This window comes from Papio anubis, chromosome 12 (genome assembly GCF_008728515.1).
Source record: "Papio anubis isolate 15944 chromosome 12, Panubis1.0, whole genome shotgun sequence".
Lineage (NCBI taxonomy): Eukaryota > Metazoa > Chordata > Mammalia > Primates > Cercopithecidae > Papio > Papio anubis.
This window is the reverse complement of record NC_044987.1, coordinates 110,783,747-110,808,838: the sequence shown is the minus strand read 5'-3', so window position 1 is coordinate 110,808,838 and position 25,092 is coordinate 110,783,747. Positions and strand designations below refer to the sequence as shown.

Below are 25,092 nucleotides of genomic sequence, written 5' to 3'. Positions count from 1 at the left end.
AAAATAGGTTTCAAAAAAAGCATCAAGGAAATACATGTTTATGGCACCACACTTGGAAAACTATTTTAAAAACTAGAAAGAAAAAACAGAATCTCATCCAAATCTACCATCCAGAGCATCGTGGGCAGCCGCTAGGTTTGTTTACTGTACATCTCGCTGGGATTTATAAGAAGAATCCCTTCTGAAAACTGCATGAAATTCTCTTAGATCTGTACACGGGAATTTACCAGATGGGTTTCCTAGATGTTAGACATCTCATTCTAGTTTTTCCTTATATAGCAGAGGACATCTTTGTGCGTATATGTTTGTCCACACTGTTTTCTTGGCAGTTTCTAGACGTGGGTCTCCTGGTCAAAGGCACAGGCATTGGTAAAGCCCTCGGTACGCATTTTCCAGTTGCTTTCAAAAGCTGTCTCTCAATTTACATTCCAACCTGAACCGCAAGAGAGTGCCTATTTGACCCCAATCTCATGGACTCGGTGACTGTCTTTTCAAAATACTTACTAATTAATGAATCGTCTTTGAGCTTGCCCAGCAAGCTGGAGTCTGATGCAGAGCTCTGGGGTGCTATGGGCATCTTATCATATTGGCTTCGTGACCTTGGCATCCCTTCCGACTGACTCCAACAAAGATCTCGGGACATGAGGGACAGAGACCCTAAGTCTCATAACTTACAGGTTGAAGGCAGTTCTCCCTAAACCCAAATGGTATTTGTATGTGCACGGTGGGGGGATTTAAGTAATTTTAAAGTTTACCTAAAAGATAAGCTGGAGAGAATTACTGAGAATTTTTTGAAAAATGGGAGTGATGAAACCGAGTTTGCCCTTCCAGATAATAAGATTTAAGTATTTCATAAAAATAGAATGAGAAGATAATGTAGGCCAAAGTTTATCTGATTTAAGAATGAGGGAAAGACTCACCAGACATAGAATATGAAGGAACTACAGAAGAAAAATAGAAATAGCATTTTAAATTCTATTTTAAATAAAAAAACACCATGAGCAAAATTTTAAGCTATTTATTTGCTAAGAATACATATTTGCAACATATAGAAAAAATGATTACTATCCCTTGTATATGTTCCTTCATTTAACATTTCTTAAGTGCTTATAATGGTTGATGCACTGTTATAAATGCTAGAAATGCAAAACATATTAAATACTTTTATATTTCCATAAGAAAAAGACTGAGCCTAATGAAAAATAGGTTAAAATGTAAGCAGTTTACAAAAGAAAAGATAGAAAAGGCATCAGCATATGAGAAAAATGCTAAGCTCCCTAATAACCATGAGTATGTCAATTAGTTCAACAATGACACATGATTTTTCTCTCTAAAAGTTAAAAAATTTTAGAACAGTTGCACTGAATTTTGACCAGTTGAAGGGTAAATTGGTTAAAACGTTTTGGACACAATTTGATAACAGTTGTTTAAGATTATTAATATGATATATAATTTGATCTAGAAATTCTAGCTCGAGGACTCTATCCTAAGCATTGAATTAGAGATGTGGCCAAATTTTACGGACAAAAAATGCTTATCGCAGTATTACTACACACACATACACACACACACAGACTCACCCAAGAACTTTAACAGTTGAGTAATAGTTTAATAAATTAAGGCGCACTTATACAGTGGAGTAGAATGTAGATATTTAAAACTTTTTTCTAAGAATATTTAATGCCTATTACTAGGTAAAAATATGATATGAAATCATATGAATTTTAAAATATATGTGTTCAGAAACATCTTATATACATGTTTTTATAACACAATGTTATATAACATGTTTTATAATGCAATGCTCATACACATATATGCGTATAAAGGACTGAACCCACATAAAAAATTTCTGGAAGGATGTAGAACAGGTTGTTAACTTTGGGGAGGAGGCTCTTATTTCAATTTTTAATTTTATATTATTAATATTTTCTTTTTAAACTTTTGCTATGAGGGAGTACTGCTTTTGTAAATAAGGAGATATTTTAGGAAGTTAACGTGAGATAAAAAAATATGATTAATATTAAATACACACAAACACCTAGCAAAACACACAGGAGAAAATAGCATTATGATGAGTAGGAACTATATGTTTATTCTTCTTTGTATTCTCTAAATTTTCCACAACAAATAAATGTAGCTTTTATAGCTGGGAAGTAAACCACAGCTATCATTATAAAATGCGTAACATATTGAGATGACCCTCCTGTTTGTTTTTCCAAGCTCAGCATGGCCCAAAATTCAGGAAACATAGGATATACTTATTTTAAAACATTATATTTGTTACACCTCCACATTCTGGGCTCAATATGTTTTTCTTTAACTGCTAGACACTTTTTCAGGCATAGTACCTCTACATTTGGAGCAATAGGTCCAACTGTTAACCTGAACAAAGTACAATAAATTATCAGTATTTGACCCTTGTTTCCAGAATTTCTGGATACTCTGAAATGGGTTTGTTGCACTGGAAGTTGCAGAAAAACATATTGCACGTAGTATTCAAAAATGTCCTGTGCTGTTTATCTAAACATGGTCCAAACATTTTGGAAAACAGTTTGGCAATTTCTTTGGCAATTAAACATACACCTACCATACAACACGATAATTACCCTCTTACATATTTGCCCAAGAGAAGTGAAAGCATATGTTGCTACGCGCTTCTACACAAAAGCTCACATCAGCACTGCTCGTTAACAGCTCCACACTGGAAACCATCCCGATGTCCACTAATGGGGAAAGAGGCGAATGGTGATCCATGTACATCAACATGTATATCCACATTGCTCTGCAATACAAAAGGAGCCAACCACTGATAGCACAGTGGGGACTCCCAGACCATGACCGGGAGGCAAGAAGGCAGAAACGAGTGCACGGCGTGCAATTTCATTTGTATCGTATTCTGGAAATGACAAAAGTAAGCTATAGGGACAGTGTCAGTGACAGTGGTTGTGTGGGGTTGGGGCAGGGAGTGTGGTTGCACGGGGCGGGAGGCACTTGATGGGGGTGAGGAGAGGTTCTATATCTTAGTTTAGGTCGTTGATGGATACTCATCAAAACTCATCCAACTGCCCACTTAAAATGGGTGTATTTATTGTATGTAAATTATCTCCCATCAAAGTTGATTTTTTTTTTTAAGTGAGCTTACTCCACGCAGGGCCCGTCACAGAATTACAAATTAAGATGGTGGTGGCAGAGTGTTAAACCAAGCTTGGGGCTCTGCACATGAAGCTGGCCCTGATGCTGTTTCCTGACTTTTTCGATACCAGGTGGGTGGGTGGGTGTGTGTGTGTTTGTGTGTGTGAGAGAGAGAGAGTACTTTACATAAATGGGATCTTACTATCAATGCCGTTTTTAAATTTATTTTTTAACTCAATAGTAATGTGCTGGGGTCACCTCCCAAGTCAATAAATTGAGCTCTGCGTCATTCTCTGCAGAGCATCCCGCTGTGGGTGTGTCTAACCGACGAACCCGTCTCCCTTTGATAGCCTTTGAGGATGTTTTCCATTTCTCACACTCAGCATCACTCAGCCCCATGCAATGCAGGGCTTTCTCTGCACAGCAGCCGTTTCTGAGCCCTCTGGCAGCACCCGGGCCCCTCCTCCCCAGGCACGGTCTCTGGGTGCTGCTCGGAGGTTGTTTGCCTTGAGCATTTCCCTTCCCGCCTTCTCTTCGTCTTGAGCTTTAAATAGAATGGTGAGAGCTCTAGAATGATCGACTTTCTTAGCTCAGAGGCTGCTGCCACCACACCCCCTCCAGGGCCCCTGCAGCTTCAGCCCTGGCACCTGAATTACGCCTTGTCACTCCAGAGGCCAGGAAGGAGTTGCAGGAGGCACAGCCGGGGCTCCTTAGGGGCCAAGAGTCCATGCCCCCAGCATTGTCATCCAACATTCCCCTCAGCCCTGCCATGCCCTGTGAAGGGCTCTGAGTCTTGGGATTTCCAGAATCTACCACGAGACAGCTTTATATCCCCATGGGCGAGGGGCACTTCTCAGTTTCAAAAGAGACTCAACCTGTATTTTCACCATATGCAGCTTCATGTTGACTTCCCATGCCCAGGACTATCTTTGGGCTGCTGGCTCTTAGGGTCTGCCCAGGCAAACTGATGGGTGCTGTCAGGGGACTTGGGGTCACCCTCTGCTGGCCACGTGTCAGGCCACGTAGTGTTTATAGCCATCAGGGCTGTTTGAAGTGGGAGAGGACAGTGGCCTCTGACTAGCTTCAGTGGCCTTGGGAAAGTCTGCTACCTCGTCCCCTTCCACTTTTGCTATATAATGTGATCTGTGCTTTAGATGGGCCTTATGGAGAAACTTAACAGTCCAAAATGTCAAAGTCTTGTTTCTTTTTCTTTTTTTAAAAAAAATTTATTTTGTTTTATTTTTGAGGCAGAGTCTTACTCTGTCGCCAAAGCTGGAGTGCAGTGGCATGATCTCGGCTCACTGCAACCTCCGCCTCCCAGGTTCAAGCGATTCTCCTGCCTCAGCCTCTTGAGTAGCTGGGACTACAGGTGCGTGCCACCATGCCCAGCTAATTTTTATATTTTTGGTAGAGACAGGGTTTCACCATGTTGGCCAGGCTGGTCTCGAACTCTTGGCCTCAAGTGACCCGCCCGCCTCAGCCTCCCGAAGTGCTGGAATTACAGATGTGAGCCACTGGGCCCAGCCAAGTGGCTCGTTCCTTTTCATCCACAACAGGAGGCACTTCCCTCAGTTTAGAAGGAATTTAGTCTGTCCTGCCAGGGCGTCTGACCTGGGCTTCCCACAGCACCACACATAAATCCTTGGCGAAGAGTGCACCGAGGAAGGGGAGAGGCTCTGGAGGGAGGGGGCTTCCATGGGAGCAGTGGCACCTTCTGCTTTATCTCGTCTGGATGGACAGCTCTGTGTCCTCTTGGTCTGGTGGCCTCTGTGATCAGTGTAGCGATCGCCACGAGCACCCTGGAGAAAGGATCCTCCAGCCCCACCTGGATTGAGGGTCCTACTGTGACTGATCATCGATCTGCCAGGGAGAGGGGATATTACATGGTCAAAGATAAACAAAATCGGCCCTCGTTAAAGGTGGTAAACACAGATTTTATTCAGCGATAGCTTCTACAGTAGGGAAGAGGCTCTAGTGTAAGCTGAGCTCAACTTTGATTTGTGCAGACGTAACTGGGTGATTTGTTTTTCCGTTTGTTTTTTGAGACAGGGTCTTGCTCTCTTATCCAGGCTGGAGTACAGTGGTGTGATCACAGCTCACTGCAGCCTCAGCCTCCTAGGGTCGAACGGTCCTCTTGCCTCAGCCTCTCAAGTAGCTGGGACTGTAGGTGCACACCACCACCCCTAGCTAATTTAAAAAAAAAAAATTGTGGAGACGGAAGTCTCCCTATGTTGCCAGGCTGGTCTCGAACTCCTGAGCTCGAGGGATCCTCCCACCTTGGCCTCCCAAAGTGCCGGGATGATAGGTGTGAGCCACCGCACCTGTCTGGGGTGCCCTCTGACTGGGTTCCCTCGGTGCCCTCTGCTTTTAAGAGAGAATGAGGGAGTAGGGAGGAATGAGCTGGGGCTCAAACAATCAGAAAAGTGAAAAATTACGCGTCAGCATAATGAGACCAGCTGTGTAGACTAACTGGCCGCTATCAAATTCAGGCTCCTGCCCTCCCTCAGAGGTGGGGACAGGTCCTACCCTTGCTGATGATACCATTTCAAAGAAATGGTTGTCAAGTCTTGAGAAAGATGCTTCTGGGCGGTAGGAGGCACACATAGGACTCAAAGGGAGAGAGAAAGGATTTACAACTGGAAGTTTTTACATAAATGTCCATCCTCACGTGTTGGCTGGAACAAATTCTTTTGGCAGCCCCAAGCTTTTCCACACAGGAGTGCAAAGCGGGGCTGGGCTGTCCCAGTGGCGTGGCCTGAGGCTGCCAGAAGCTTTGCTAGAGCTTGGTTGAGGGTCTTAGCGCAGGGTTGGATGGAGTTGTTCTTGCAGAGAGCTTTTGCAATTTTCAACACAGAGTGTCTGTCTTTCTTCAGCTTTGTTCTAGGCTGGTGATCTTCAGATAGAAAGGGGTATGGGGAGTCTTAACGGGAGTGGATTTCCAAGTCAGCTTCCTTCTGGACTTCCTTCCCCCTCACCAATGCATCCCATCAGTTTGCCTTTCCCAGCTGCCTTTCTTAATTGCTCTTCTACTTGACTTAAAATGATGCGGACCTAACCCATCCTGGATCCTAGTGGGTGAAAAAACTTCTGGGGCACCAATAAAGGGACAGTTTGAGGTGTTGGCATTGGAACTAAGGTAATAAATCATTTTGCAGGTCAGATGGCTTTTAATATTTACCTCCAACATCATTTTATTATTATTATTATTTTACTTTTACTTTTTTATTTTGAGACAGAGTCTTGGTCTGTTGCCCAGGCTGGAGTGCAGTGACGTGATCTCGGCTCACTGCAACCTCCGCCTCACGGGTTCAAGCAATTCTCCTGCCTCAGCCTCCCAAGTAGCTGGGATTACAGGCGCCTGCCACCATGCCTAGCTAATTTTTGTATTTTTAGTAGAGACAGGGTTTCACCATGTTGGCCAAGTAGGTCTCGAACTCCTGACCTCGGGTAATCCACCCGCCTCTGCCTTCCAAAGTGCTGAGATTACAGATGTGAGTCACCCCACCTGGCCTTCAGCATCATTTTAAAAAGTAAAAAATAATTTGACTCTAGGTTATCTTGTGACATTTTTGGCCTCCAACTTGGACAGAGTTGGAAAAATTCACTATAACAAATTCCTTCTAGCTCCATGGACTCAGTGGTCATATCTAGAAAAATTTAAACAGGATGCTAATTCCTGTCTTGTTCTAGCGACAAATAATATCCATCTCTGGGTATGTTAACTAAGTGAGAGGGAAAAACCTAAATACCCCATTCAGATACCTTTCCAATAACATTTAGCTTTCTGTGGCTAATCATTGTTTATACTGATACAATAAACAGGATCAAAATTTGTAGTACCCTTATTATTTTGCTTTGTGTGTGAATAATCATAATGACAACATAATCTAGAGGAAAATGTTGTCAGAGCCTTATGATCACAGGAAATGATAAAGTTTTATCATTTTAATTTATATACATTTTGTTTCAAAGAATCAAAGGGTGTCGGGTGCGGTGGCTCATGCCTGTAATCCCAGCACTTTGGAAGGCCAAGGCAGGCGGATCGCCTGAGGTCAGGAGTTCGAGACCAGCATGACTAACATGGTGAAACCCCGTCTATACAAAAAAAGTAGCCGTGGATGGTGCTGCATGCCTGTAATGCTAGCTACCTGGGAGACTGAGGCAGGAGAATCGCTTGAACCCGGGAGATGGAGGTTGCGGTGAGCCGAGATTGTGCCATTGTACTCCAGCCTGGGCAACAAGAGAGAAACTCTGTCTCAAAAAAGAAAAAAAAAAAAAAAGATTATATGGAAAGGGTGGAACAAGAACCCAAGGAGAAAAAGGAATGGTGTAATGGCACTAGGCACTCAAGAAAGGCGTACTCATATATTTTTAAAATGGAAGATGGTGGGTATCAACATTGTATTCCACTAGGTTTATTTAAAAGGATGACATAAGTTTTAAAATGTCAGTATTGAAAGTATGACATTGGATATGATATATGAATCACATCCTGCTTCGTCCAAATGAATGCCAACCGTTTTAGAAAACAGCTCTGAAACGTGTGAGAGCCTGCAGTGCAGCTTTCTTGAAACCATTCCACTAGACCAGAGGCAAGCTAACTATGGCCCTCCCGCCAAATCTGGCCCGGTGCCCGGTTTCGTCCTGCCCACAAGGCAAGTGTGGCTTTCACATGTTTAAATGGTTGGAAAAAAGGAAAGAGAATCATATTTTGTGACATATACAAATTATATGAAATTCAAATCTTAGCGTGCATGGGTAGTTTGATGGGAACCCAGCCGCATTCACTCCTTTCTGTGCTGTCTCTGGCTGCTTTTAACAGAGTTAATGGCAGAGCTGAGCAGTTGCAACAGAGACTGTGTGGCCGGCGAATCCTGACATATTTATTATCTGACCATTTACTGGAAGAGTTTGCCACCCGCTGCCCTAGACCACAGACTCACGAAAGCCTCCTTGTGGCTCCTGCTCTGCTCCTGACTGTGGATAACTCAGAAAAACGAATGCGCCATTCGGACTAAGTGGCCTCTGAGTTTTCTGAAAATTTAAGTCTGGGAAAGCGATTCATACGCGGGTATTAACGGCTGACGCTTCCCAGGAGTGCCTGCCTTTAAAAATGAGCCCAGAGGAGGCAACCCCTTTAACGCAAAGGGGTGAGGTGCTAACAGCAGGATTTCGTGCACCTGCATGGGTTGTCAGTGGTGATTTCAAAGGGGCTTTTCCCAGCATGGGTTGATGTCAGTTTGTGATGAATAGACAAAGGTTTGTACAGATCAATCTGTCCATTTACAGATATCCGCCAACGTCCCTGGAGGCCAATTCTGGCCCATTCCAAGCTCACAAACTTCCCAGACCCCACAGAAGCCTCAGGGAAGGCCAGGCACAGAGGGATTGGAAGCAGTGCTGTGCTCAGCCAGCCTCACCCACTGCCAGGCTTAGGGCAGGATCGGGCCAGCACATTGGCCTTTCACGTCCTCTGTCCTTGTCTATGAAAAGCTCATCTCGGCCGGGCGCAGTGGCTCACGCCTGTAATCCCAGTACTTTGGGAGGCGGAAGCAGGCAGATCACCTGAGGTAGGGAATACGAGACCAGCCTGACAAATACGGAGAAACCCCATCTCTAGCCAGGCATGGTGGCGCATGCCTGTAATCCCAGCTACTCGGGAGGCTGAGGCAGGAAAATCGCTTGAACCCGGGAGGCGAAGGTTGCAGTGAGCTGAGATCACGCCACTGTACTCCAGCCTGGGCGACAGAGCATGACCTTGTGTAGGCCTTGTAGGGGTGCAGTGGGCAGTGCCAGGTGAGTTACAGGCCAACCAGGGACAGGTCACACCTGCAGGCCCTGGCACTCCAGATGCCTGGGAGGACACTGTGCAGCCCCCAACCCACTCCAACAGGCTGTGCAGTGTGGTCTTTGCCAGGGGGAGAGTTGGACATTCAAGGTCTCCCCCAGCATAGCCGGCCAGGCTACCGCTGTGCTCGGCCTCCCCATGGGCCAAGTATCCCTGAGCTGGCTTTTGGGGAGGGAGAGGCCATGAGCAGTGGGGCAGGGGTGACAAACTCAAATACCAACAGGATCCCAAACCCATCTGGGAAGGCAGCCTCTCCTGGCTCCAGTCCAGCTGATTATAACTTACTATTAAGATTTCAGGCCCGGGGTGGCCAGAATTTCCAATCTTTCAAAAGAAACCAAGAAACTGGAATTCTATATGAAAATCTCCTGAGTTTCAAATGTTGGCAATTCACTCCAAAGGAAATTCTAAAACACTGAGCTGGCCTCAAAAAGCGCATCCGTAGGTTAAATTGGGTCCCCAGGCTGCCAGTCTGAGACCTCAACTTTGAGCTCAAGAGGAGGAACTCGTGTCTCAGCTCTGGCACTGGCCGTGTGGCCTGTGGGCTTATGGCTGAAGCCCAGTGAGCCTCAATTTCCTCCTCTCTGAAGTCGGGGAACAGTCCTGGACTTTGCAGGCGTATGCTGGGGCTCTGCCTCCAGTGAGAGGATCGTAGGTGGGTGCGTGGAACAGGCCTCACGAATGTTGCTCTTTTCCTGGCTTGGAAACTTGGCAGTGATTTCTGATGACAAGAGAGGTCAAGTTGGGGCCCGTTATCTGGTGGACTTGAGGCTCTGCCCACCGAGCCATTTCTCAGTTGCTCTGGAGGGGATGGCTAGATTATGTGGGTAATGGGCCAATTGGCGACCTCATTTAGCTCTTGTAGGCTCTGCCAAAGGGCCACCTTGCAGTCCCACCACCCACCCAAGGAAGCCTCTCAGACTGGAGGCGCACTGTGTCCCATTGATCGAGACCCTGGGGAGGGGGTGGCTGGCGAGATGGCGCTGATAAACTTATCACACGACACTCAAGTGCCTTCCGGTTTTCGTGTGGGTGTCTTCCTCTTAGAGAAAAATCGGTTGTCCTTGAATTGATGTATGAGAGGGGTCCATTCTCTCCTCCCTCCTCTAGGGGTCAAGGCCAGTGTGCGAACATCCCCGGAGAAAAGCCTGCAGCCCCTGGTGCCCAGCCCAGCCTAGGCCCGGGGGACCACAGTGTGTAGTGGCAGAGCCCAGGCCTCCGACTCCTCCGATCTGGGTGTGAGTTCTGGTTCTGCTGCTAGCCGTTTGTTGCCTAAGCTACAGGGATAATAACAGTAACGACCACAGACGGTTGTTAGGATTCAGTGCAATGATGTCTGGAAAATGCCTGGCACAGCGCAAGTGTGTGGAAGGGGAGGAAGAGGCGCCGTTGGAGTAGGAATGGAATAAATGTTTGCAAATTGAATGAAAACAGAAACGAGAGAAGGAGTAACATTCGTTCTAAACAGATCATACGGAAATGGTTTCTTTCTGCCTTTGGAATAACATATTATGATTCCCACCGCCATGCCCCCAAGGCTTGCTTTCTAATTATGTCTCGTCTTTTCATCTTACTTAATTAAAAAGCGACGTACCGAGGGAATCTGGGGTTCAGAGCTGTCGCTCACGGCTCAGGCAGGGCTTTACACTGGAGAGTGGGGTCTCCCCCCGCCACAGGCAAGGCCTGGGCTCCTACAGCCTGGGACTCACTGACTGGAGAAGGACAACCCAGGGTCGTGTCTGGGACCTTCAGAAAACCTGTGTCTGACTCAGGGCGTGATGCCTGGGTGGGGGTGGGGTAGAGGGAGCCGATGCTGGGGGCAGGGGGCCCAAGAGGGGCAAGGCTGAGCTCTTTCAGTGTTTCAGACTGGGGCAGAAATGAGGGATGACAGTGACATTCACTTTCCATTTTATTGTTGTTGTTGTTGTTGAGACAGGGTCTTGCTGTGTCACCCAGGCTGGAGTGCAGTGGGCTCACTGCAGCCTCGACATCCCAGGCTCAAGTGATCCTCCCAGCTCAGACCCCTAAGCAGCTGGGATTACAGGCATGTGCCACCATGCCCAGCTAGGTTTTACAAATTTGTTGTAGAGATGGAGTCTCTTGCTTTGTTGCCCAGGCTGGTCTCAAACTCCTGGACTCAAGCGATCCTCCCGCATTAGCCTCCCAAAGTGCTGGGATTACCAGCATGAGCCACCACACCCAGCTCATTTACAACTTTTTAAAAACCTTTTTGGGACACAGATATGCTGGTTGCAGCATAACCTATTTATAGAAACATATGTCAAAGGAACAGCAAGCCTGCTTCTTAAACAAAGAGAGACAATTAACTGAAGACCCTCCTATACTGCATAAAAGCTGTGTAATCAATTTCTTGAAGGGGGCCTATGCCTGCTGGACCTGACACGAAGCCAATCAGGGCCTCTTCATGTCATCCTTCCCTGCAACAGGGAAAAATCATGCCACGGGGTACAAGGCAGACAGTGTCAGGGATTTTCCCCAGAGTTTCCCAGAGCGAGTGGGCCAGATGTTTCTACTTTGCCCTAACAGGATTAGATGAATGAGGTCTAATCCTCTCGCTGGAACTGGCCCTTTATGTCTCCATGTTCCACTCATCTTTGTAGAGTAATACTTTACCAGCTGTCAAAATAACTGCACAAGCAAAGGTATCTAGGAGGATGGGTAGCCCCGGAGCTCATTCACCCGCGGATGTGGGTGGTTCAGATTCCGCATAGAAGGGGACATTTAGGAGTGTATGTCTGCAAGGGGTCTGAAAGGCACTCACGCAAAAATGGAGACCTGCTACTCGCCTTCCTCAAGCATTTATTAACCTTGTATGATGTGCCAGACCCTCTTCTGGGTGTGGGGGATACAGCAGTGACCACAGCAAGCTCACATCCCTGCTTGCACAACACTGGCGTTCCAGTCTGCCTCTCCGTCCTTGTGGTTCTCTATGGGGGATGTGCATGACTTGTCATTCCATTGCATTCAGTGTTCAACGAATATTTGTTGGCACTGGGATCCACCAGGCAGCCAGCACCACGTCTTACCCACCTTTGCACCCCTAGAGATCAGCAGAGTGTCTACCCATGTAGACACTCATAAAATATTAAGTCTATTGTTTTAAAGGCATTCTGCTGGATGTTGGGTTGCAGGAGCAGGGGCAGAAAGAACAAAAGCAAGCCCAGGCCTTGTCTTTGAGCAACTTATAATCTTGGGGAGAAAGCAGGAAACATGTAAGATAGAAAAATGACATGTGGAATTAAACAATTAAGGAAATGGTTGGCAGGTAGTGGGAGACAGTTTCTCACTGTTGGAGTGAGAGGTTATGGATCAACAAGAAAAATCTGCAATAATCCATGTGTAATGGTTTAGATTTGGTGGCATTAGTATGAGCTCCTCTTTACCTTTTTTTTTTTGAGACAGATCTTGCTCTGTTGCCCAGGCTAGCATGCAGTAGTGTGATCATAGCTCACTGTGACCTCAAACTCTCGGGCTCCAGTGATCCTCCCACTTTGGCTCCCAAGTAAGTAGAACTACAGGTGTGTGCCGCAATGCCCAGTTAACTTATTTATTATTCTGCAGAGAAAGGGGTCTTGCTGTGTTGCCCAGGCTGGTCTCGAACTCCTGGGCTCAAGTGATCCTCCTCTCTTGGCCTCTCAAACTGTTGGGATTACAGGTATGAGGCACCATGCCTGGTCCATTGTAACCATTTTTAAGTGTACTAGTCAGTGGTATTAAATACAAGCATAATGTTGCACAACCATCACCACCCTCCATCTCCAGGACTCTTCTCATCAGGCAAAACTGAAACTCTGTGTTCATTAAACATGAATACCCCAAGCCTTGCTCTCCAGCCCCTGGCGACCGCCCTTCTACTTTCTGTCTCTATGAATTTAATAATTCGAAGTACTTCCTGTAAGTGGAGCCATATAGTGTTTGTCTTTTTGGGATTGGCTTATTTCACCTAGCACGATGTCTTCAAGGTTCATCCACGTTGTAGCATGTGTCAGAATTTCCTCACTTTTTAAAGCCCGGGGCATCTTGTGGTGTCAGAAAATCAAGATGTGATCAATAGAACCCACAATGATAGAGGTCTGTGAAACTGTCACAGGAGCCCATGGAACGAACTCCCAATCACCTCTCATTGTGGGCAGAACATAATTCAACGGTTTGAAGTTCTTTTTTCTTTTGTGAGATATTCTTTGTTTCCCATTTCTAATATATTTGACGTTGAATTTGGATGAAAGTGTATCCCATAATTACAAACCTGGAACAGCTTGAGTCACAAAGTAGTGCTGGACTCTAATCCAAAGTCAATATCTGCGAGCTCATACTGATATAAATAGAAGATAGAATAAATAAAGGAAAGTAGGCTGGGTGCAGTGGCTCATGCCTGTAATCCCAGCACTTTGGGAGGCTGAGACAAGTGGATCACTTAAGTCCAGGAGTTCAAGACCAGTCTGGCGAACGTGGTGAAACCCCGTCTCTACTAAAAATACAAAAATTAGCCAGGCGTGGTGGTGTGGACCTGTAGTCCCAGCTACTAGGGAGGCTGAGGCAGGAGAATCGCTTGAATCCAGGAGGCGGAGGTTGCAGGGAGCTGAGATGGCGCCACTGTACTCCAGCCTAGGTGACAGAGTGAGACTCCGTCTCAAAATAAATAAATAAATAAATGTAGACAAATATCCCATGAAGAAAACTAGCAAATAATTTATGTAGCTGCTCTGCCCTTAAAGAGCCTGGGCATGATTCCTCATTTCTTTCTTTTCTTTCTTTTTGCTTTCTCCCTCCTCCCCAACCTCCTATTCCTTAAGTGTGTGAGCTGTGTGTAGTGACCTCCTTCCAGAGGGGACAGTGTGGAAAAGACTAGCTGCACAGTGGAGAAAGCTGACCAACGCAGCCTCAGCCAGGTCATCAGGGCCGACATCCACAGTGACAAGTCATGTTGATGGCAGGTACCCTTGAAATGATGTGATGAGAATGGCACTTGTCCTCTGCAGTCTTTCTCCCCCAAACCTGCCATCCAAATCTAAGTATGAGAAAAACAGACAAATCGCAGTTGAGGATCATTTTACAAAACACCTGAGCAAACACTTCTCAAAACCGTCGTGGTTATCAAAAACAGAGTCTGAGAAGCTGTCACAAGCAAGGGGAGCGTAGAAAGACATGATGATTAAATGGGATATGGTATGTGGGATGGGATCCTGGAAACAAAAAGGATATTAGATAAAAACTAAAGCAATCTGGGCTGGGCACAGTGGCTCATGCCTGTAATCCCAACACTTTGGGAGGCTGAGGTGGGAGGGCTGCTAGAGCCCAGGAGTTTGAGACCAGCCTGGGCAACATAGGGAGACCCCATCTCTACAAAACATAAAAAATTAGCTGGGTGTAGTGGTGGGTGCTGTAGTCCCACTACTTGGGAGCCTGAGGTGGGAGGATCTCTTTTTTTTTTTTTTTTTTTTTTGAGATGGAGTCTCTCTCTGTCACCCAGGCTGGAGTGCAGTGGCTCAATCTCAGCTCACTGCAAGCTCCACCTCCCAGGTTCACGCCATTCTCCTGTGTCAGCCTCCCGAGTAGCTGGGACTACAGGCGCCCACTACCGCGCCCGGCTAATTTTTTGTATTTTTAGTAGAGACGGGGTTTCACCATGTCAGCCAGGATGGTCTCGATGGTGGGAGGATCTCTTGAACCCGGGAAGCAGGGGCTGCAGTCAGCTGTGATTGTGCCACTGCACTCCAGCCTGGGGATCAGAGCGAGACTCTGTCTCTTAAACAAAACAAAACTACACTTAAATAGCAAGGATATCCATGGTCTTTTTCACCTCTGATTATGGGTGGAACATAATTCAACAGTTTGAAGTTCTTTTTCCTTTTGTGAGACATTCTTTGTTTACCATTTCTGATGTATTTGATGTTGAGTCTTTGGATGAAAGTGTATCCCGTAATTAAAGCACTGCTCCTATGGAAAAACACAAAAAAACCCAAAAACAAAACAAAACAAAACAACCAACCAACCAGCCAGGTGCAGTGGCTCACGCCTGTAATCCCAGCCCTTTGGGAGGCTGAGGCAGGTGGATCACCTGAGGTGAGGAGTTTGAGACCAACCTGGTCAACAGGGTGAAACCCCATCTTTACTAAAAATACAAAAATTAGCTGGGCGTGGTGGCGCATGCCTGTGATCACAGCTACTTGGGAGGCTGAGGCAGGAGAATCGCTTGAAGCTGGGAAGTGGAGGTTGCGGTGAGCTGAGATCATACCACTGCACTCCAGCCTGGGCGACCAGAGTGAAACTCCATCTCAAAAAACAAACAAACAAACAAAAAAGACAAAAAACACACACACACAACAACCACCAACCAACCAACCAAACCAAACAAAACAAAACACCCTGAAGCAATCCAAATAATGTATGGACTTCAGTGAGTAATCATGTATCAATATGGGTTTATTAATTGTGAGAAATTTACCATGCTAATGTAAGATGTTGACAGTAGGAGAAACTGAGTATGGGGTGTACAAAATGACTCAGCAATTTTTCTGTAAGTCTAAAACAGTTCTAAAATAAAAAGTTAATTAAAAAAAATGAAATATGCCCTAAAAAAAGATGGATAGAAAGGCTGCTTGGCAGTCAGAAGGAAGCAGAATGGGAAGCAGGTAGCAGGAAGAATCAGAACAAACACTAAACAGATGAAGGCATCGGGCTGCCCCGTGAAAGGCTGTGGGCCCGGGTCCTGCCACCTCACTTCTCGCACACCGATGATATTCTTTTGTCTTCGCCAGCTCTGAGCCACTACTGCTGGGTTGTCTGCTCCTGCGGTACCTGCTGGCCCTGAATCACCCCTCTGGATTCCTAGGACTCTCGGAACTTTGGGATCCAGAGAAGGGAGCTCTTCTGTCCTGGGACCCACGACTGCCCACCCTGTTGAGCTTTCTGAGGGCAGGGACCCTGTTTTCTCTCTCGGAGCCAAGCCTCCATGTTGGAACTGGCCCTGACAGTGTCTGTTAAACTTCCACGAAACAAATATTCCTGAACTTGAAGCCATAGGACAGGACTCTGAAGATCACTGAATCACATAGTGAGAGAATGATCCAGTCCTTTTTATAACAGCAAGAAGAGTGTCTCGGGTTGGTTCGAGGATGTCTTTAACAACTCTCTCACCCTTGCCCGTCTCCACATAGAACCAAGAACAGGTGGGTCCTAGACTCAGACTCTGGTGGATGAATGTGTCCAACAAAAGTAACAGCATTAGTTTAGAGTTATCTTCAATGTATACCAAGTGATACTGGTTTTCCATTTATAATGGCAACGTACCTTCCCTTAAGTTTTTTTAAAATTTTAATTCAGTTTCAGACATACAGAAAAGTTGCAAGCATAATAGAGTTCCTGGATACCTTTCACCCAGATTCCCTTAGTGTCAATATTTTCTCCCTCTCTCCCTTTGTCTCTCCCCCTACCTTCCCCACCAAACTACCTACCTAACTACACACACACGCACACACACACTTTTTTCCTGAACTATTTAAAAGCATGCTGTTCTTTCACTGCCTGTACTGGTAATGTCCTTTCTGGCAAAAGAAAACCCCAGGCCATGCCTTGCATTCAGTCGAGATGCCTCTTTTTTTTTTCTTTTTTGCCATGGAGTTTCATTCTTGTCACCCAGGCTGGAGTACAATGGCGTGATCTTGGCTCACTGCAACCTTCGTCTCCTGGGTTCAAGCGATTCTCCTGTTTCAGCCTCCCCAAGTGCTAGGATTACAGGCGTCTGCCACCATGCCCAGCTAATTTTTGTATTTTTAGTAGAGACGGGGTTTCACCATGTTGGCCAGGCTGGTCTTGAACTCCTGACCTCAGGTGATCTGCCTGCCTCAGCCTCCCAAAGTGCTGGGATTACAGGCGTGAGCCACAGCACCCGGCCTCTTTTACCTCTGAATGTGTCAGTACTCCAGTGTGTATCTCCTAAAAGCAAGACTATTTTGTTACATAAGTGTAGTACACTTTTCAAAATCAGGGAACTAACACTGATATAACCCTGTAATCACTAGACCTCCTTCCTGTTTCACTGCCTGTCCCCATAATGTCCGTTATGGCAAAAGAAAACATCAGGTCACGCCTTGGGTTTAAGTGGGATCTCTCTTTGACTCTGTTCATCTGAAACAGTCCTTGAGTCTTTGTATTCTATGACACCGGCATTTTTGAAAAGTATCTGCCAGATCTTTTGTAAGATGTCTAAAGATTCCTTTTTAAATAAATTTAAGTTTTAAATATGTGAGTCCACTTAAAGAAAAACTATCAAGCGACCCAAAGAACAAATGGTCTACAGATGAAGCACAAACTGTGAAGAGGTACGTGGATTACAGTTTTGAGAAATGTTGCCTTAAATCAACTTCTTTCTGCCCCTGGGGCTTCATCCCACTGGGATGGTCAGGCCTTGGGTCACTGAGTTAAGAACAGTCAATAAAGTGGTGACACAAGGCTGTCCCAGTCTGTGTGCAGGGAGCTCACTCTCAGAGGCAGAGTCAGGGTTCTTGGCTCTCTACCAGATACTAGTGAGGGGCTGGGAGGAAAGCATGCTTTGGGTGGGTGCACAGTACATGCAAATCTCAAACGTGTGTCAAAGAAAGAACAGGCAGGCCGGGTGCGGTGACTCATGCCTGTAATCCCAGCACTATGGGAGGCTGAGGTGGGAGGAGGCTTGTGCCCAGGAGTTTGAGACTAGCCTGGGCAACATGGTGAGACCTGGTGTCAAAAGAAAGAAAAAGAGAGAGGAGGGGAAGGAAGGAAGGAGAAAGAAAGAGAGAGAAAGAGAAAGAAAGGAAGAAAAAAGAAAAAGAAAGAAAGAAAAGAAAGAAGAAAGAGACAGAGAAAAAAAGAAAGAAGAAAAAGAGGGAGAGAAAGAAAGATAAAAAAGGAAGAGAGAAATAAGAAAGAAAGAAAAAGAAAGAAAGAAAGAAAAGAAAGAAAGAAAGAAAGAAAGAAAGAAAGAAAGAAAGAAAGAAAGAAAGAGAAAGAAAGAAAGATGGAAGGAAAGAAAAGAATGGGAATAAAGAAAGAAAGAATTAGCCAGGAGTGGTGGTGTGTGCCTGTAATCCCAGGTACTTGGGAGGCTGGGGTAGGAGGATTGATCGAGCTTGGGAGGTCAAGGCTGTGTGAGCTATGATCACATCACTGCACTCTCCTCTGGGCAACAGAGCAAGACCCTGGCTAAGAAAGAAAGAAAGAAAGAAAGAAAGAAAGAAAGAAAGAAAGAAAGAAGTCATAAAATCAGGAATGGAGAAGAGAGCTTGAGAAAGCAGTAGGAAGACGTGAGTGTGGACAGAAGAGGTGAGTTTCCTGGCACAGGAAGGGAGGGAGGAGATCTTGAGGTTTCTACTGGGCAGAGCTCCAGGGCTAATGCTACCGCCATCACCCCTACACTTCAGAGGGGTCCCCACAGCTGGAGGGGCTTTGACATTACCAGGAGGACTTGGCTACTTCCAGCCCTGCACTAATTATCCCCAGGGGAGGTGGCCTGGGGACAAAAGGCCGCAGTGGGTGGTCTTGCCTGGCCCTGGACCACAGAAGAGCTCTTTCACAGGATGGGTTGTTCTTGTCAGAGCGTGAGCGTGGGCATGAGCTGAGGGGGTCCTGCAGGGACAGACGTGCGTCTGGGGCTGTGCATCTCTAGCGTGTGCTGAGTCTCTCCTGCCACACACAGGATGCACCCACCTACTCTTCAGGTTGCCAAGAAGGTGGGAGGGATGCAGGCGAGGGCAGCAAATGCGGAGCAGACTGCAGGAAGTCACGGCACCGGCCACAGAAGGGGGAAAAGAGGGTGACTGTCAGAGTGATGCGATGAAGGGTATTGCTTGGCTATGCAGAAAAGTTGAGGGGGGCTACTGACCCCAGTTATTTTAGTATCTCATCCTCAGATAAGAAACAGCCTTCACCTGCCTTGAAACCAGGGGAGAGAGGCAGGCCTGGAGGGAGGGATGGTCACCCCAGAGGGGAGGCCATGGGAGGGAAGCGGAGTGCCCTGGGCCCAATGCTGGTGTTTCTAGGGAGAGCTGTGTGTGTGGCCTGGAGGCCATGGAGGAGAATGTGTTTGTGAGTGTCTGGACGAGGATCATTTTATCTCCCCACTGGGTGGAAGGATGGAGAGGAGGCAGTGAGTGTGGGCCTGGTCGGGCTCAGCACGGGGAAGGGAGGCAGGAGACCCCACAGGCAGAGGGGCTGTTTGTGAGCAGGGGGCTTGAAGGAAAATGAATCTCAGCCAGAGCCCATGGCCCTGGGGCCCACTCCCTCCCCTCCCCCTCCTCCTGCACTTGGTGGGTGACTGGGCAGGTGGGAGGGGCTGGGGGGAGGGAGCCAGGGAGGGGGCACCTGCCCTCAGCCAGGATAGGGCTGGGGTCCTCTGTGGAGGGGGTGCGGGATCCTTCCTCAGGAAAGAATGTGTCATGGTCGCCCGCTCACCCTCTGCCCCTCCAGCCTATCACCTTTCCATCTTCTCTCCTCTCCTCCCTCCTGCTCGCCCGTGGTAGCTGCACCAACTGGCTGTGAACCTGGCTCCCCTGGTCCTAGCTGGGTGACCTTGAACTAGTCCCATGACTTCTCTGGGCTTCTTCACTTTTCTTGTGGGGAAGGTAACAGACATTAGGAGACTTTAAGGCTCTGGGAGGTTTTGAGAATTATTAACTGAGGCCACAGTGTAAGGGGTCCAGCAAGTGCAGGGTTCGGGGCCAGGGAAGAAAAAGGCTTTGTCTGGCTGCTCCTGCCTTCCACTGTCTGTGCAGACACGCCGCTCTCTCCCTCTGTCTTCCTCTTTTCCTCTCTGTCTCATGACTCTCTCCCCCCATCCCCCACCCCCCGCCCCGCTCCTTTATCTCCCTTTGTTGCTATTTCGGTCCTTCCTCGATGATGTTGGTAAGAGGTGAGCCTCTTTTCATGTCAGGATGCCCGAACTCCGTCAAACTGGTAAACAGCTGAAGGATGTGGTGGGAGATGAACTTTCCACTGAGGCTTCTTTCAACCCATCCCTTCCCTGGGGCTCCCCTGCGCCTCCCTGCTCTGGAGACTCCATCCCATCCTAACGAAGCGAGGACAGGGGCCTGGGACGGCGGCCAAGAGAGGTCCACACCAGGCGGCCACACGGGCTCCAGCCGCTCTGTCCGTTCACCAGAACCGTCAAGAGGGTCTTTGAGAGGGCGGAAGTGGAAACCGCAGATGGGGCGATAGCGAGGGGTGGGGGATGGACAGGTGTACGTCGGAGGTGAGGTTTCCAGGGGACAAGGTTAGGGACGAGCAGGTGATACCCTGCCAAGGAAGGAAAGCCCGTACCTGTGCTCCCTGGGAGGGGCCTCAGAGCCTCGGAGCCATAGCCATGTGGGTCCTGGTGGCATAATCCTGCCAGAGCGTGCTCCTGACCTGGTCCCCTCGGGCTCTCTCAGATATCTGGAGGATGCCAGTTAATTGTGGGCCTGAAGAACTGTGTGTGGCTCCAGTTGGGCATTGAGAGGCACAGAAGTGAGACTTTGGCATGGATTGTACCTTCACATGGGAAGGAGGAGGGCATGGGCAGCGGCCACACCATGACCGGCTGATAGCCCTGGGAAAAACTGAACCTTCTTGAGCCTCAGTTTCCTCAGTCATAAGATGGGAATGGTGCTGGTTCCTCGTGGGGCTGTTGAGAGCACAAATGAGTCAGTACCTGTGCTCAGAACAGTGCCTGATGCCCAGGTTCTGAGTGTGCACTCAGGAATCGAAGCTATTGTTAATGTCGCTGTCATATTGTCATCACGGCTGGAGGCTGCTGCGTTGGAGAATCATCTCCCATGTTTCTCATCACTCTCCAAGTCCTGAATCCTTCTCCAACTCGTCCCCTCTTCTCCATCTCCCAATGCTAACCACCCCCCACCCCCTGACTAGCCTCCCTTCCTTCAGGCCCCAGCTCCGTCAAACTTCCCTCCACTTCATAGCGGCAACCCTTCTAGAGCATCCATCTCATCGGATCACTTCCCTGCCTTAGAAACTGCTCCCGACTCCCAACACTTTTAAGACAATGACAAGGGTCAAGTTACACAAGACCCTTGGAGATGCTCCCTATGCTCTTTCCCACCTGCGCACCCCCTTTTCCCCTGGGCTTCAGGCAGCATGCACCATACTTGCACATGTTGCTACTGAGAACATCCTTCACTCTTCCATCCAGCAAACTCCTACGCATCCTTCAATGGCCGACTTGATTGTTCCCTCTTTTGTCATGCTTTTCCCAATAAACCCTGGCAGAGTTAGTGGCTCCTTCCTCTCTGTCCACACAGCCTCTGTAGCGGTGTGGTGGAGTCCTACGTGAGGCAAAAGGTATCTGCTTGGACAGCATGTGGGAGAAAACTCAAATACGGGTAGCATCACTCTGCCCTTGGGAACGTTCTGTGGGATACTGGAGAAGTAAAAAGAAGCAAGGAACCCAAGAGGGTGCCTGGATGTCATTTCTGTATACGAAGGGGTAGGCAGCAAGAGGGCTTCACATCTGCTTGTTTCTACATCAGAGACACAGTTGTGTTTACCTGGGGTGGGCTGGGTGGGGAGGAAGGGGCAGGGTGGAGGGGGCAAGATTTTAATGGTAAGAATTCATGTTGTTGGAGTTTTAATGATGTTAAGGTATTTCCCATTTTAAAAGCAGAAAGGGCCCAGCACAGTGGCTCACGCCTGTAATCCCAGCACTTTGGGAGGCCTAAGCAGGATGATCACTTGAGGTCAGGAGTTCAAGACCAGTCTGGCCAACATGATGAAACCCCATCTCCACTAAAAATACAAAACTTAGCTGGGCATTGTGACACATGCCTGTAATCCCAGCTACTCGGGAGGCTGAGGCAGGAGAATTGCTTGAACCTGGGATGCAGAGGTCGCAGTGAGATGAGACTGTGCCACTGCACTCCAGCCTGAGTAACAGAGCAAGATTCCATCTCAAAAAAGAAAAAGAAAAGAAAAGAAAAAAAGAAAAGAGAGAGAAAGAGAAGGAAGGGAGGAAGGAAGGAAAGAAGAAGGAAGGAAGGGATGGAGGGAGGGAGGGTGTAGAGGGAGGGAGGGAGGGAGATAAAGAGGGAAGGAGGGAGAAAGGTAGGGAGGAGGGCAGACAGGGAGGGAGAGAGTGGGGAAAGAAAAGAGCAGTCGCTTAGGAAGACGCCTGTATATGAGTCTGCCCTGCTCTGGCTCCAAACCAGATGTTCTTCCGGCAGCGTTAGAGCAGCTCGTTGAAATGGTGGGCTTTGTTTCAGGCCCACCATGTATGAAAAACGAATCCCCAGCAGCTAAAATCTCACCCCGTGTGGCAAGGTACCCACAGGATGAACAGTTTCCAGGATCTGAGGGAACGGAGGGTCCACAGCTCCTGTCTGTCTCCTCCTGGGTGTTTGTTCAACCAAGGGAAATAGTGGGCTGGGTTGCCCCTTGTCTTTCTCTTTGCTGCTGAGCACACACTTAAGCTCATGGGGGTTAAACATGCTCATGATGAGCCCTCGCTGTGCAGCATGGTGTTTTCACATTGGGGCTTTGGCATTGGGTGGAAAAGTTGTGCTACCTGCCAAGCTGTGTGGCTTCTGGCTAGTCACCTAACCTCTCTGGGCTTCGGTTGCCCTATTTACAAATTAGGGAGAATAATACCTTCTCAGAGTGCCCTTATGAGGATTGCATGAAACAACACATGCGTGGCACATAGTAAATGCTACCCACCATCATCATCACCATGGTGATGAATGGCAGTTACTGGTCTCTCTCTGCCCCAGGTCCTGTAAACTCCCCAAGGGCAAGGGCCAGGCTCCAGTCCTTTCTGTGCCTCCCAGAGCTCAGCACAGAGCTGGCTCTATAAGGGTGCCCTGATAGTGTTGATTTTACATTCCCGAACCCCACATCCCAGAATGCAGCCAGTGCCTGTGCTGTTGGTGGGCAGACAGGCCGGTGTCTCCAGATTCTAGGCTGGGGCTCTGGTAATGCCCAGCCGTGTGGCTGTGGTGGCACAGGGACACTGGAAGAGTCATGATTAACACTCAGACTCTGAAGCTAGGCTGTATTTAAGTCCCAGCACTGTCATTATTTAGCTGTGTGACCTTGGTATTTTACTTAACCTCTCTGGGCCTCAATTTTCTCACCCATGAAATGGGGTTGTGAGACTCGACCATCCCCAGCCTCATCTCCTCTCAAGCTGGACCTCCCTTGACCTCGCGAGCTGTGCAGTTTCTTGCTCTGTCTTTGCTCGTGTCATTCCCTCGGCCTGGAATGCTCTTCCCTGTCCACGTCCATGGTTCACTCCTATTCATCCTCCACAGCCCAGATCAGGTGTCAGCTTCCCAGGAATTCCCTGTGCATCACTCTCTGCCTGAGCTTGCAGAGCTGTCAGTCAAATTGCTGCATGCTTCCATTCTGGGACAGCCCTTCCCCCCATGCCAATGTTTCTGAAACCACTGGGTTCTGTTGCCAAGTCCATTGGGCCTCTTTGTGTTTCCTCTCCCAGATCCTTGAGGCGTATTATAACGAGGTCTCCCAGGAGTGGCGGGGAAGCCACCTGCTTATGTTTGCGACTTCCCTGGCAGGCTGGTGCTCCTTCAGGTCAGAACCTGGCTGTCATTCATCTCAGCTTTCCCAGTCCCAGCACAGGCCTGGCCCATGTCGGCTCAGTAAGGAGCAGGTCCCAGGTCTGAGTTCCTTGGAGGCACAGAGAAGGGGCCAGCTGGGATCAGCCTCCTACTGTGTGCGACGCTGTGTCTCCAGACTGCCCAGGGCTGGGGCAGAGCATCCCAATTTCTCTGAGACTGTGGGGGTGGGGGCCTGGGTGGGAGTGCTGGGGTGAGAGAGGCAGCTCCGGGGAGGCTGGAGAAATGGGGGTGACTCAGAAGGCATTGCCATCTCCCTGTGTGAGCCGGGGTGGGCATGGGGTAGGGAAAGATGGAATTGTGACTCTGTTACTAACTCTCAGTGGCCTTGGACAGGTCCTTTCCCACCCTAGGTCTCACTGTCCTCACCTGTAAAATGAGAGTGGGACAAGCCGTTCTCCATGTTCCCCCAGCCCCCGCCCTGCCCCACCCCCAGCACTAACGCACTGGAGACCCAGGCGCTGCTGAGTGTCTCCTCGCTTCCCCTTTCTCCTTTTAAAGAGTGCTCTTACCTGCAGTGATTAATCTACCAATGACGGGGGCATTTACTGCCAACCCTCTAACCCTCACCACCACCTGCGAGCTACCCGCGACTGCCCACACATTCTACAGACCAACTTACAGCAAACAAAGGCTCAGAGATGTTGAGTGGTTTGCCTGAGGCCACACAGCCAGGATGGGTGGAGTGGGGAGCTGAACCCAGGCATTCACAAGCCCCCTGCCCCTGAGTCTGCCCCACCTACCCCAGCAGTGGCTCCTCCCCTAGGAATCCCCCGCCACCCTGGGGAGGGTTCAGAAGGCCCGAGGTGGGGGCCCATCGCTGCCAGCCACATCCTGTGACGGTTGCCCTGGGGAGCGCGGCTTTCTCTCTACCTCTGGGACAGGTGAATGGAAAGCAGGCCCCGCCTAGCCCCACAGTCCCACCTCCTTCATCACCCGCCCCTCCTGGGAGGGCTCTGAGAAAACCTGAGCCCCAACCCTCACCCTGCAGACAGAGCTGGGCACTGGCCACGGCAGCAGGGCGAAAGTCACAGCCCTGAGTGGGCAGAGGACTGGAGGAAATGCGGATTCCTCTGTGCGGATCCGCTCCAGTCCCCTCCAGCTCCACCGGCCTCATCCCCACCTCCTTCTGGGGTGGTGCAGCCCTTTGCCGGGCAACTCCAGGCATACAGCTCCCTGGAATTAGCCTACCTTTGAAGCTGTGGGGGGCTCAGGCGGAACTCATTCAGCGCAGTAAACCCTGCCACTGAGCCCAGGGCCGCTGTGGAGCAGCCCAGGGAGGCAGTGAGGTTGAGTTCTCATAGACTCTGCCTCTGAGTCTGTCAGATTCTGTTTTCCTATCCCCAGTATTAAAAAAAAGTCTTTGCGATAGAGTCTCACTCTCACCCAGGCTGGAGTGCAGTGATGCGATCATGGCTCACTGCAGCCTCAAATTCCTGGGCTCAATTTCCCTCCCTGCTTCAGCCTCCCAAGTAGCTGAGACTACAGGTG

General features: G+C 48.5%; 1 long non-coding RNA gene across 1 annotated transcript in view; it reads left to right on the top strand.

The window, feature by feature from the left end:
• LOC116269774 overlaps positions 1–16,691 on the top strand; it is a 61,621-nt gene extending 44,930 nt beyond the window's left edge. Inside the window, exons 2-3 of the long non-coding RNA XR_004177569.1 lie at positions 13,798–13,938; positions 15,763–16,691. This is a non-coding gene — a long non-coding RNA (uncharacterized LOC116269774). The remainder of the gene's footprint in view (positions 1–13,797; positions 13,939–15,762) is intronic.
• The last annotated feature ends 8,401 nt before the right edge of the window (positions 16,692–25,092 follow it).